General features: G+C 43.0%; 1 pseudogene; it reads right to left on the bottom strand.

Annotated features, from left to right (window-relative positions):
• Positions 1-7,647: 7,647 nt before the first annotated feature.
• On the bottom strand, positions 7,648-7,817 carry LOC126186534 (U2 spliceosomal RNA; annotated as a pseudogene).
• Positions 7,818-12,159: the final 4,342 nt, after the last annotated feature.

Here is a 12,159-nt window from a genome sequence, read left to right as displayed (position 1 = left end):
TCACAGACACAGTCCCTTTGACTGCTCAGAGATGTCACTAAACCCGCCAGAAGATGCAAACAATTATACCTGAGCAGCGCCTATTAGACGGATGGGGTCAGACAGCCGATCAGTTCCAGTCATTTTACTAGGAAGGGGGTACATGGCTCGTGTTGTCTTTAGTTCAATCATACCTAGACGGTCAATACCGCAGTTCGATCGCGTCCGCATTGTTACTTTGTGCCAGGAAGGGCACTAAACAAGGGAAATGTCCAGGCGTCTCGGAGTGAAATAAAGCGATGTTGTTCGGACATGGAGAAGATACAGAGAGACAGTAACTATCGATGACATGCGTCGCTCAGTCCGCCCTAGGGCTACTACTGCAGTGGATGACCTCTACCTACGGGTTATGGCTCGGAGGAACACTGACAGCAACGCCGACATGTTGAATAATGATTTTCGCGCAGCCACAGGACGTCGTGTTACGACTCAAACTGTGCGCAATAGCAATCTGGACCACTACCTCTGAAGGTGTCACTGTATGGTGGTACAACATGCTATGTATGGTTTTCATGAGCAATAAAAAGGGCGGAAATTATGTTTATGTTGATGCGCAACTTCACTCCCGACATCCATGGCGAGGTCCATCTTTGCAACCACGACACCATGCAGCGCGGTACAGATGGGCGCAACAACATGCCGAATGGACCGCTCAGGATTGGCATCACGTTCTCTTCATCGATGAGTGTCGTATATGCCTTCAACCAGACAATCGTCAGAGACGTGTTTGGAGGCAAGGCTGAACGCCTCAGACACACTGTCCAGCGAGCGCAGGAAGGTGGATGTTCCCTGCTGTTTTGGGGTGACATGTGGGGCCGACGTAAGCCGCTGGTGGTCATGGAAGGCGCCGTAACGGCTGTACGATACGTGAATGCCATCCTCCGAACGATAGTGCAACTATATCGGCAGCATATTGATGAGGCATTCGTCTTCATGGACGACAATTCGCGCCCCCATCGTGCACATCTTGTGACTGACTTCCTTTAGGACAACGACATCGCTCGACTAGAATGGCCAGCATGTTCTCGAGACATGGACCCTATCGAACATGCCTGGGATGGATTGATAAGGACTGTTTATGGACGATGTGACCCACCAACCACTTCGAGGGATCTACGCCGAGTCGCCGTTGAGGAGTGGGACAATCTGGACCAACAGTGCCTTGATGAGCTTGTGGATAGTATGCCACGACGAATACAGGCATGCATCAATGCAAGAGGACGTGCTACTGGGTATTAGAGGTACCGGTGTGTACAGCAATCTGGACCACCGCCTCTGAAGGCCTCGCTGTATGGTGGTACAACATGCAATGTGTGGTTTTCATGAGCAATAAAAGGGGCGGAAATGATGTTTATGTTGGTCTCTATTCCAATTTTCTGTGCAGGTTTCGGAACTCTCGGAACCGAGGTGTTGCAAAACTTTTTTTTTATGTGTGTACTTTTCACAGACATGTCACGCCTTCAATGAACATGTCTGTGTCAACCACACATTATCATCTAGTAATTCATAGCAGTGCCGGTCTTGGCATTCTGTAAATTACTTTTTCAGTGACGGTTTTACTGCATCGAGTTAGTGAAGGCGTTTCTTCTGACAGATTGACGTGACCGCCTGTGTATACGCGGTGTGTTCAGTTTTGTCTGGAGATTAATAAACAGTATGTAGACACATGTTCAGAATGAATCAGCTGAAGGTGATGGATGTCAAAGAATTCAGTTTCCGATCCCTTGTCACTGGGATCCATAGAACGGTATGTCGAGGCCACTTTAAAACCTAAAGACATGCAACTCAATAACTCTACTACCTTGCAGAATTAAAATCATCTTCATGCAAGATATTTGAGGATTGATGACAGACACCTTGACCAACGTGGAATATAAGGAGATCTACAGCGTCTCATTCTAGAGGAGCGCGGCAGAAGTTTGAGACACTCATTTCGCATTTGTTCCTCTGTGTTTCATACGATATTAATCACACACGTATGTAATAAGTTACACTCTATAGAGTGACCTTCGAAATCCAACACCTGTGTGTTCTTTATATTACTGTTCGTATGACTAGTTCCACAATATTACGACGACTGCATCACAATGCTTCTTTTCAGCAAGTATTCAAATTATTGATAGAAGCATAATAAATCCCAGTTTTCTGATGTCAGAGACATAAAGCTGTAGTTCATGTATGGCTATCAGATACGCTCTTATGAATAATGGTATACATATGATACAGGCGAAACAGAATCTGAGAAAATTATTGTACAAAAGGAGCTTACGATATCATAGCTCAAAAGGTAAAATAAATATTATTGATGATCCGTAAATTAATTCCCACGCACTGCATGGAAGTCTCTTGCTATTACTTCTCACAAAAGAAAACAAACGTGACTGGAGTAAAGTATTTATATACCTCGGTGCGCAACTCTCGGCTTCCTAGGCCACAGTTAGGCAGTAACTGGCTGTCCTCAACAAAGACTATATCCCTGATAAAACGCGTATTACAGAAACTCACAAGCGAAAAGTCATTTTAGATTATTCAGTCGAGAGATATAAATAAAAATTAAAAAAACATTACGACCAAATTCGAATACATGTAAATGGATCTATTTTTAAAAACTTGCAGTTTAGATATACAGGGTGATTATAATTAAACTTTCAAAACGCTTTTGGAAATAACACCACTGGTCAGAATGATGCCAAATTGCAACGGAATATTATCAGAGAAGGGGAAAAACGTATGACAGGAGAAGAAAAATAGTGTGAAAATTGATCAATAGATGGCGCTGTATGTGTCAGAATACGTAAATGAAAACACCTGTCATGCGCACGACCCACTGAAGATGGTATAAATACGCCGGGTACAGGGCTTTTCATCCTTTCGTTTCTGCATCGTCCGCCATGACTGTCTCAATGCATGATCGTGCTCTGCTTGTAAAGCTGAATTACAAGAATGATGGCTGTGCACACGTCGCTCTGCAGAAGTTCCGGACACTGAAGGGTTTGAAAAAAGGCGGTGGTCCGATGACTGCCGTGTGTCTGGAGATAATGACTCGGAAATTCGAAAAGACGGGTTCTTTTGGTGTGCAACCTGGTAGATGGAGGAAACGAATTCGACGCCAGTGGAAGCAGTGGCCACAGCAGTGCAGGAGGAGACAAGTGGTGGTGTGCAAACGTGTAGTGCATGGAAAATTGCCCGAACATTGGACATACCCGTGAGCACTGTGCGTAAAATCCTACTAAACATACTTCTTTGCTATTTATTCAAAATTACCCATGCGCACGAGTTGCTTCCTGTTGATCTGCCAGCAAGAGAGACCTTTGCTTTAGAATTTCTTGCTCGCATGGAGGTGGACAATGATTGGCCGTGGAAAATTTTGTGGACAGACGAAGCCCACTTCCATCTGACAGGATATGTCAATACACAAAGTTGTGGAATATGGGCAACGGAAAATCCACACGCAAATCAACCAGTACCATCTCATCCTGAAAAGGTCACTGTGTGGTGCTGGTTTATGGCATCGTTTATCATAGGGCCATATTTTTTCGAAGAGATAGATGCTTCCGGTCCTGTTATCTGTACCGTCACGTGTAAGCGCTATGAGTGTCTTTTGTGCAACCACGTCAATCCAACTCTCCAACAGCGTGGATGTGTGAACGGGATCATTTTCATGCAAGATGGCGCACCTCCGCATATTGCAGATCCAGTTAAGTAGCCGCTGAAGCGCCATTTCGGAAATGCTAGAATTATCAGCCGCCATTTTCCTACAGCCTGGCCATCCCGATCACCTGATCTAAATCCGTGTGACTTCTGACTGTGTGGTTATCTGAAAGATGTTGTATTCAGTGTTTCGATTGCAAACTTAGCTGCATTGAAGACACGCAGTGTGCAACAAAGTCTGAATGTGATCCTGGAAACACTTCAGTCAGTTGTGGAACATGCTGTTTCTCGATTTCAACTTGTTGCAGAAAACAGTGGACAGCATATAGAACATGTTTTGCGCCAGTCACAAGGAAATTAATAATCCAATTTGATTTTGATTGATGCTTTTTATGCGGTTTTTGGCCTCAGGAAAATTAAAAACCGATGTGATTGATGCTTTTTTATGCGGTTTTTGGTCTCAGGACAATTAAAAACCGATTCTTCCCATCTGATGTGATATGACCTTTCCATGATGGATGGGCTTACATAACTAACGGTATCACGCCTGTACACCCATGCACTCTCAGTAGTGCAGTTTGTTTAACATCAAACGTACACCTTAGGCATTGTTGTATGATTCATTTATCATTTGTAGTCGATCTCTATTAAATTACGATGCTTACAGCGCCATCTATTGCTTCATTATGTAACTATTTAGTTTTCTACTGCCGTACATTTTCCCTCCTCTCCGGTAATATTCCGCTGTAATTTGATGTCATTCTGATCTGTGGTGTTATTTCTACAGCGGTTTGAAAGTTCAACTTTAATTATAGTCATCCTGTACATTGAAATGATTTTACCACAGTTTTTCTGATAAAAACGTCCAGTCACAGCATTCCCAACACACATCTGAATTAAATGTTAATTGTTAAGAAATTTTTGTTGTTATCGTCTTCAGTCTGAAAACTGGTTTCATGCCATTCCTCAGGCTGGTCTATCCCATGCAAGCCTCTTCACATCGGAATAACTACGGCAACCTGCATGCATCTAAACCAGCTTATTGTGTTCATCCCTTTGCATCTAAGAAAGTGTCCTGTCAACCAGTCCCTTTTTTTAATCGAGTTGTACCATAAATTTCGTTTCTCACAGATTCGGTTCAGTGCTTATTCATTAGTTACACGAACTACCCCTTAGTAGTAAGGCAAGGCCGTTTCTCATGCGTTTTGTTAGTCAGGGTTGCATGCATTCAGAGGTAAACTTGATTGATTCATCACTCCCTCTCCTACACATTTCATATGAAATTAATTGACTAATTAATTAAATTGGTAAATTAATTAACCCTCCCCCCAGCGAAATCTCCTAGCACCCATCCCCTCAAACACTTGGAAATTAGTGGGGAAAAGACTCAGTCTGTGCTAGAGAGGAAGAATACCATAACAGGAAGTTCAAATCAATGCCAATTACATACCAAAGGATATACTGTTTATTAATAAAATTCATTTTTCAGGAGTTGGATCTCTGTTTTATTTCATGGGAAAAGCTCCTCATTCTCTACTGATTTTGAAGATGCTGGTTTTATTAAATACATAGGAAAAAAGTAAATAAATAGATCACTTTTTGTCTGATGGTTAAACAGAATACTATCATGGAACTGATGTCAGAGTAATTCCATGCACATAATTACACTGTTAAAAAACTTCCGATCATGTCTTCGCCTTGACCGTAGGGCAGATGTGCTAGGAGCTGTGCTGGCCATGACAATGTGCACCCACATGTTGGTCGCATCACCAGGCTACACCATGCATCAGTATCGAAGATGACTAAGAGGTTGCACTATGTGGTGGCCACTGCAAGTCATGGCATGCTCGGACCTGAGGGATGCTAGCACACCCGCCATTAAGTGTACATCTCCCAGTATTAGCTTGCTGGGCATAGAGAGAATGTTGATCAATATTGAAAGTACAGAATCCATACTCAGTGCTCAGAAAGCTCCACTGCATATGACACTGAATGGAAGATACACTTTCTGCGACCATCAGACAGCCACATAGCCACATCACCTAGCAGCACAGCTGCTTCATTTGCTGTGGAATTCCCACCTCAAATGGCTACTTCTGTTTGGAGCATCTGCACTAGCTGTTCCCAGACACACATCTTTCACACTAGATCAATGGAAGAATCTACTCTATCTGTTCAACCTGCTGTGCAGATACTGACTGAGTCAGTTCACAATACCACTGGCAGTGGAGGCTGGGAGAAGCAACCTCCCCATCCTTCGTTCCTCCAATCACCTCCTTCCTTCGCCCTCGCACTCCAGTTACTTCCTGTCAGACAAAGCATCTCTTTGATATTGATACCTGAGAAATTCCTGTCAAAACACATACACCCTCTCTCTCCCTCTCTCACTCTCATGTGGCTACTTCCAGCCCAATGAGCATCTATCATGCAATAACCCCTCTTTTGTCCTGAACAAAGTAGTGGATACTTGGTAAATCCCCAGCTGTGTATGTCTTGGAAATATTCCCCCATGCTATCAGGTTAACGGACTAATTAATTAAATCGATACCCTCTGTGTGCAGGCAGTTCTTCCTTGCATCCTATTGGTGGATACTAGAACTCATATATTTGGCAGGATTCGATAACGCAACTGTCCAGTTTCCAAGCCCTATTCTTCCCCTTCACGATTTTTTCCTTGCATGCTGTTGGTGTATACTGGCACAGATAGGTCATCTGGCAGGAAATCCATTACGGTGGAGGTAGCTGAAAATTTCAAATTTCAGCTCAATTGCTTGCAATGTCTTTAAACAATTTGTGGGTGACAGGGCAGGGATTTGACTGGAGTGTGCTCACAATACCACTGCTGGAAACAATAAATTGATCAACCAGGATTTTGACATCGAAATTGGAAGCAGTGCTGCATAAAATTATAGTTATAATTTCAAATTTCGGCCTGAATTTGTGCTGTCATGGTTATTTAATTCTCGACCACGTACAGGTTTACTAAGTGTATTTTTTAAAACACTATAGGATTCTCAATGTGGTTCTCTCTGCTATACCAGCGAGAAGAAGAAGAAGAGAAGGAGGGGAAGGGCCTACTACATGATAGGATAGTAATGACTACATATCTATATTCGTTTAAACTGCTGCAAGAAAGAGTCCACTGCGACGTGTTTAGAAACACTCAGTGTCACACGTAGAAACCATCAGAACATGGACAGGGCACTCTGTGAACACATACACTTAATCCACGATCCACTCCATGACAATCAGCAGCAGAAGTTCCGTCTTTCTTGATAAATAAGAGACAACATTCTTCCATGAATTTTGTGTGCCTGTAAATGGATCTAGTGACATCTTAAAAGGTAGACTAAATGTACATTTACATCTATATACTTACTTCGCAAGCCATTATACAGTGTGTGGTGGAGGGCACCCTGTACCACTACTAGTCATTTCCTTCGTTATTTCCCTCCCAAATAGAGCCAGGATAAAAGACTGCCATATGCCTCATTAGGAGTGCAGTGGTAGAATCCTTCTGTGATCAGCTTCAAATGTCGGTTCTTAATAGTGTTCCTGGAGAAGAACATCGACTTCTGTCCAGGAATTCCAATTTGAGCTACCATACGAGTGTAATCCGACTACTGGAAAAAATTACTTCCATGCAAAGTGGCTCTCAACATCAATTTAATTAGTTACCTTATCAATTTGATATCAGTGACGTGATGCCGGGCAGGTGCAAGCGAGAGCTAGAGTACCACGGATATGACTTGAGGTAATCAGGCATTTTTTCGTTGCAATGAGATCTTGCAACAAAACTTCAGCCTCCCACCTACTTACGGACAGATGACCATCGAAATGAAATTAGCTATATTACCGAATTTATGAAGTGATATGTAGTATAAACCTGATGTTTACAACTTCTCTGTGCTGTTACGGTAAGATACTTTGCACGTGACAAAGTCTTTGCTTACTTTAAGAGAGTTAGAAAGTGAGGAAGCATCCAGTGACAGAGGTAGAGCATGCTCTTAGCACTCCATCTTGAAACTAAAATGAGTTTAATATTCTAGTCCTGTGATGCAGGGTGTAACAGATATTAATCCGATTAGAACAGATTTTTTACCTAATGAGAAAATACTTCGAGGAAACATACCCTATGCCACACTGTTACAGGATTTTTACAACAAATAACGGTACTTTAATGATGTGAAAACACGTGTAAGCCGTGATTTCTACCGTCTTGGAAAATAACTCTTATAAAAGGGAGAAATCTACATTTTGCGTGACATATTCAAGGTGTATGGTCAAGAACATCACAGTCTCACATTGGGTACACGAGGGAGAGTCTATCTTGGAGTGGAGTTGCAATTAGAACTATACATGGAGGCCACACTTACTCGTCTCACAGTGCATCGCGGCTGGCGGCACGAGTGGCCACGACGCTTTGGTGGACTGGAAGCCACGGATTAGTTATGTAGAATGCCCCGATCTTTCTGTTCTTGCCTGTGGTCACGGGGGCAAGTCCCGGAAGCGGCACTCTCTGGGTGACTGACGACGAAAGTAAGTAACCTGTATGCTGGGTGATCGGCGACAGAAGCGGACGTGTATGTTGCGGGAGTAGATTTAATATGAAGATGTTTGCGCTGGACCATTATTCCCCCCATGTAAATTGACCAGTTTACTTCTTGGTGACAGTCTCTGCAAGCTCTGATGGTTTGGTATGGTCTGCATGTGGATGCTGTGCAATGTGCTTACGGCTGTCAGTGTGACCTACAGAAGTTTCCATCATCTCCGACATCTTCTCAGGACAACTACTACAGAATGGATCATGGTTTAAGTGTATGTGCTACAAAGTGCCCTGTCCATGTGCTGACGGCTGCTGTGTGTGGCATTGACTGCTTTTTAGTACACTCCAAATGACTGTCTTGCAGCAGAAAGGTGGAGTGGTATTTGTTTAAAGAATTGTGGATTTGTTTTTATTACTAGCCTGTCATGTGACATGCCCTTTCCCCTCCTTCTTCTTCCTAGTGTAGAGGAGATAACCAACTTGGGAATTCTATACTGTTTTAAAAAATACACTTAGCAGACCTGTATGTGGTCGAGAATTACATAAACATGATGCCATAAAGCCACTGCAAAATTCGAAATTATAGCTATAACTTTATACAGCATTGCTTCCAATTGGGATGTCAAATTCATGATTGATAAATTTACTGTTTCCAATACTAATATTATGAGCACATGGCCATCAAACCCATGAGCCTGTCTCCTGAAAATTGTGTAAGAACATGCAATCAGCTGAGCTGAAATTTGAAATTTTCAGCTACATCCAGTGTAAAAGGTTTCTGCCAAATGACCTCCCTGTGCCAGTATACTCAAACAGGATGCAATGAAAATATCATGAAGAGAGAGGAGTGGGATTTCGAAACTGGGCAGTTGTGAGATCGAATCCTGCCAAATATACCAGTTCTAGTATTCACCAATAGGATCCAAGGAAAAACTGACTGCACACAGAGGGTATCAATTTAAGTAACCAGTCAATCAATATGATAGAGTGAGAATATTTCCAAGACATCCACAGCTGGGGATTTTCCAAGTATCCGCTAATTTGTTCAGGACAAAAGAGGGGTTAGTGTGGTACATGACAGACGCTTGCTGCGCAGGAAGTAGCCACTTGAGAGAGAGAGAGAGAGAGAGTAAGTATGTGTTTTGACATGAATTGCTCAGGTATCAGTATCAAAGAGCTGCCGCCACCTGGTGATTTGTCTGACACGAAGTAAGCAGAGGGACGAGGGGGTGGAAGGAGGTGACTGGAGGGAGGAGGGTTGGGGTGGTTGCTTCTATCATCCTCCTCTGCCTGTGGTGTTCTGAACTAACTCAGTCAGTATCTGCACAGCAGGTTGAGCACATAGAGCAGATGCTTCCACTGACGTGTTGTGGAAGGTGTGTGTTTGGGAGCAGATTGTGCAGGTGCTCCAAGCACAAGCAACTACTCGAGGTGGGAATTCCCCAGCAAAGGAAATTTCTACTAACAAAGGGGACCATGCTGTGGGGTGACGTGGGTGCCCGATGGTCACAAAATGTAGGTTGCGTCCACTGTCACAGACAGCAGAACTCTCTGGGCACTGATTATGCATCGTGTAATTTCAATATTGATTGACAGTCTCTAAACCTCAGTGTAGTAATACTGGGCGATGTGCACTTAATGGTGGATGGCCGGTGTCATTCGCAGTGTGGTCTAGTGTTGCAGGCCCAGAACACCACGGCTTACAGCGGCCACCACGTTGTGTAGCCACTGGGTCGTCTCGAACATGGTGTACCATGGTGTAGGCCGGCAAAGCAGCCAGCATGTGGGCACACAATGTACCAGTCAGCACACCCCCAATACATTTGACCTGTGGGTGGTGTGAAGACATGATTGGAAAATTTATAACAGTGTAATTACGTGTGCTATGTTATGTTGACGTCAATTTCGTGATGGTAATCCTTCCGTGATCAGAAAAGCTTTTTAATGTATTTTACAAGACCTGTATCATCTGAAACAGCAAAGAATGATGTGTTTTTCCCACCAAATAAAACGGAGATCCAACGTCTGCAAATTGAATGTTATCAATAATTAATATATTCTTTCCTATGCAGCTGACATTGATTTGAATTTACTGTTGTGAGATACTTCCTCTCCAGAAAAGGCTGAGTTTTTTTCTCGACAATTTTCATGTGGGAGAGGGAGGGATCACGGCTATTTCCCAGAGGGCAGGGGTTAATTAATTTATTAATTTAATTAATTAGTCAATGAATTTGATATGAAATGTATGCTTGTCTCAGCGAGGGGATTGCCCAGTGGGGTGGGGGAATTGGAGAGGGAGAAAAAGGGGTGGGGTTTCTCAGAGCGATGTATTGTCTCCAGTGGGTCATAAATGAACCCCAGGGTTCATAAATCTGTTAACGAATCAATAACAAGTTTGGTCCTTAATGTGTGCCTCCCTAACAATACATCTCAGAAATGGCTTTGCCCTGCCATTATCCTCTAATATTCAGCTTTCTTCTGCAGCAGCACATTTCAAAAGCTTATACTCTCTTCTTGTCTGAACTGCCTACTTTCCATGTTCCACTTTTGTAAAAGGCTACATTAAAAAAAGGCAAATACACTGAGAAAAGTTTTTCTTAATACTTGAATTTACATTCAGGTAGTCATCCACTCCAGCTTCGCATGGGTAGCACTAAGTATCTATGTCCAAACGACTTGTCTGGCACAGCAGCAATAGGTTATAAGCCAAAAGCTCCCTCATGAATCAGTTTGTCTGTTATTGACAACTATATCATAAACCCAACAGTAATTCCTAAGATTAGATTTCACACACAGACATGTACAAAAGTAATGCTGTGCTTCTTGATGTGTGTATATGTGCCATAATGTATACTTGCTGTACTCATAATTTCTAACCTACCTGCATGTAAGTGCAGTGATGTCGTAATCCAAAATGACGGCATCCAAGATGGCGGTGGTGAGATATTCAAAAGTGCAAGATGATGGTACTAAACTGGTTTTGTTACTGGAAAACTTTAAAAAAATCCAAGGTGGTACAACAATTTCAGGTGTGTTTTGCGAGCCCTGTGAGGCCACAATCCAAGTCAGTGCCTTGTTCAAAAGAATACAAAGCGACCTGCATAGGTTAAATTGCTGAAATGTAGAAAACTATCTGAACATCCTGAATTGTATAAGTTGGCATTATGATCCAAAGCATCCAAACGACCTAAACAGTTTAACTTGGCACCATGATAAAAAAGTATCTGAAAAACGTTAACTGCATAAATTGGTGCCATTTTCGAAAGTATTTGAATGACCAGAATTGCTTAACACAGATATGGAAAGATATTAAGATTACTCGTTTAATGTACTGTATTTATATCCTAAAATGCCCCCCCCCCCCCGCATGAACCATGGACCTTGCCGTTGGTGGGCAGGTTTGCGTGCCTCAACGATACAGGTAGCCATACCGTAGGTGCAACCACAACGGAGGGGTATCTGTTGAGAGGCCAGACAAACGTGTGGTCCCTGAAGAGAGCAGCAGCCTTTTCAGTAGTTGCAGGGGCAACAGTCTGGATGATTGACTGATCTGGCCTTGTAACACTAACCAAAATGGCCTTGCTGTTCTGGTACTGCGAACGGCTGAAAGCAAGGGGAAACTACAGCCGTAATTTTTCCCGAGGGCATGCAGCATTACTGTATGGTTAAATGATGATGGCGTCCTCTTGGGTAAAATATTCCGGAGGTAAAATAGTCCCCCATTCGGATCTCCGGGCGGGGACTACTCAAGAGGGCGTTGTTATCAGGAGAAAGAAAACTGGCGTTCTACGGATCGGAGCGTGGAATGTCAGATCCCTTAATCGGTGGCAGGAAGAACAAGACTTTTGGTCAGGTGAATACAGGGTTACAAATACAAAATCAAATGGGGGTAATGCAGGAATAGGTTTAATAATGAATAAAAA

Source organism: Schistocerca cancellata, chromosome 4 (genome assembly GCF_023864275.1).
Source record: "Schistocerca cancellata isolate TAMUIC-IGC-003103 chromosome 4, iqSchCanc2.1, whole genome shotgun sequence".
In the NCBI taxonomy this organism is placed as follows: Eukaryota; Metazoa; Arthropoda; class Insecta; order Orthoptera; family Acrididae; genus Schistocerca; species Schistocerca cancellata.
Note: the sequence above shows the minus strand (reverse complement) of the source record. Positions and strands in the feature narration are given on the sequence as shown.